Here is a 2,500-nt window from a genome sequence, read left to right as displayed (position 1 = left end):
GACGGAGGACGCGACGTGCGGGGCCCGGGCCGGGACCGCCGCCGGCCACGGCGGGCGCCCTCCGGCCGACCGTCCCCGCAGGGGGGGGGACACCCGTCGAGCGGCGCCGCCGCCGCTCGGCACGGGGTCGCCCGCGCTCGCGGGCCTCCGCCGACGGAGGGCCCGCCGGACGCTCGCCCCCCGGGCGGGCGGGCGATCGAGCCGGGCGGGGGACGACGGCCGGCGGACGGCGCCGCCGGTGCGTTCGAGGAGGAAGGCCGTCGAGGGGAGAGGGGCCGGACGCGCGGGACGCGGCGCCGCGCGCGCGAGAGACCGCGGCAGCGGGCCGAGGAGAGAGCGCGGCGGACCCCGGCGGCCGCGACCCCGCGGCCGAGGAAAGGCAGAGAGCGGGCGCTCTCTGCCGGCGTCGCCCGTTACGACGAGGCGAGCGGGTCGGCCCCCGCGGCCGACCGCGCAGCCGCGGCCTCTCCGCCGAGGCCGGGCCGCGGAGAGGGGGGGGCAGGGCGCCCCTCCCCGGCGCGGCGCGGTTACCCCCGCGCGCGCATGCGCGCGGCGGGCACGACGACGACGACGACGACGACGACCGAGGGAGCGCGGCCGGCGGCCGCGGACACCACCGCAGGGGCTCGGCGGGAGTAGCTGCTCCCCACCCCTCAGTGGCGCCGCACCGCCGCCCGGCAACACCCGCCGCCGCCGCCGCCGCCGCCGCCGCCGGCACCGCCGCCGCCACGGCGGGCCGCGCCGAGCCGCCCGAGTCTTTAAACCGCCGCCCGGCTCGCCGGCCCCCTTTCGGCCCCCGCAGCGGCGTGTGGCGACGCCGAGGGGGAAACCTGGGGGGGGGGGGGAACCGCCGAGGCGCGGAGCGCTAGGTACCTGGCCCTGGGGCGAGGGAAACGACCTGCATGGCCCCGCCGGGGTGCCTCCCCCGCTGCCGCCCTCGGGGGAGCGTCCACCGGCGGGGGCGCGCCCGACGTCTGCCGCCACCACCGCGGCGTCCTTCTCGGGGCCCGGGGTTTCCCTCAGTAGCCCGGCGCTGCGCCCGAGAGGACCGCCGCGGCTCGGGCCGCCCCGCCGGCGCGGGGACGCGGCCCGACCGCCGAGCGCGCCTCGCCCGCGCGCTGCGCGCGCCCCGAAGCGCGGCCCGGAACGCCCGGAGGGGGGCTCGGCCCTCCGGTGCGCGAGGGGCACCGCTCGGCCCGAGAGCGGGAACTCTTGCCGGCCCGGCAAAAGCCCCGCTCCCCGGTGCGGGAAGGGCCGGAGGAGCCGCCTCCTCCGAGCCCCGAAGGCGCCCCCGCCACCCGCTCCCTCGCCATTTCCACATCGGCCGCCGACGGGTGCCACGGCCGGACGGCCGGCCGTCGCTCGACGGGCGAAGCAGCGAGGGGAGGGACGGGCGCGCCTCCGGGAGGGGCCGTGCCGAGCACCCCTCCCTCCCGGCACCCGGGCGGCTCCTCGCGCGCACCGAGGAGAGCCGGCCTCGGGAGAACTCGGGCCGCCGCTGAGCGGGGCGCCCGCACGCGGCACCCGGCGACCGGCGTTCGGCGGCGCCGGCCGCGGTGGGCGAGAGGCTCGGGGCCGGCCGCGGCCCCGCTCCCCGGCGGGGACGGACCGGCGGCAGACCGGCGCAAGGCGGGGGGAAGAAGGAGGAGGAGGACGAGGAGGAGGAGGAGGAGGAGGAAAGCCGCCGCGACGGCGGGCCAGCGCGCCGCGCTTCGAGGCCCGGCCGCGACGCGCGGTGTAGCGCGGGGTCAGCCCCGCCCGCGCGCACGGTGACGGGCGCGCGCGGCGCGCCGAGCCGCGCCGAGCGGCCCCCTCCTCTCTCTCTCTCTCTCTCTCGCTCCCGAAATCCCCTCCCCGCCCCCCCGCCCGGAGGGTGCCGCGCGCCTCCGTCACTCTCTCTCTGGGGCTGCGGCGCGCGGCCTCGACGGGAAGGGCGTGTGGCCCCCCGGTGCCGACCGAGGCCGGCGGGCCGGGGAGCCGAGCGTGCGAACGGAGCGGGCGTGCGAGCGACGCCGCGCGCGCGGCCGGCCGGACGGCCCGGCAACGCGGCAGGCGCCGAGCCCCACCGGTAATGATCCTTCCGCAGGTTCACCTACGGAAACCTTGTTACGACTTTTACTTCCTCTAGATAGTCAAGTTCGACCGTCTTCTCGACACTCCGGCAGGGCCGTGGCCGACCCCGCCGGGGCCGATCCGAGGACCTCACTAAACCATCCAATCGGTAGTAGCGACGGGCGGTGTGTACAAAGGGCAGGGACTTAATCAACGCGAGCTTATGACCCGCACTTACTGGGAATTCCTCGTTCACGGGGAAGAATTGCAATCCCCGATCCCCATCACGAATGGGGTTCAACGGGTTACCCGCGCCTGCCGGCGGAGGGTAGGCACAAGCTGAGCCAGTCAGTGTAGCGCGCGTGCGGCCCCGGACATCTAAGGGCATCACAGACCTGTTATTGCTCAATCTCGGGTGGCTGAACGCCACTTGTCCCTCTAAGAAGTT

This window comes from Ammospiza caudacuta, unplaced genomic scaffold, assembly GCF_027887145.1.
Source record: "Ammospiza caudacuta isolate bAmmCau1 unplaced genomic scaffold, bAmmCau1.pri scaffold_191, whole genome shotgun sequence".
NCBI classification, from domain to species: domain Eukaryota; kingdom Metazoa; phylum Chordata; class Aves; order Passeriformes; family Passerellidae; genus Ammospiza; species Ammospiza caudacuta.
This window is presented reverse-complemented; position numbering follows the sequence as displayed.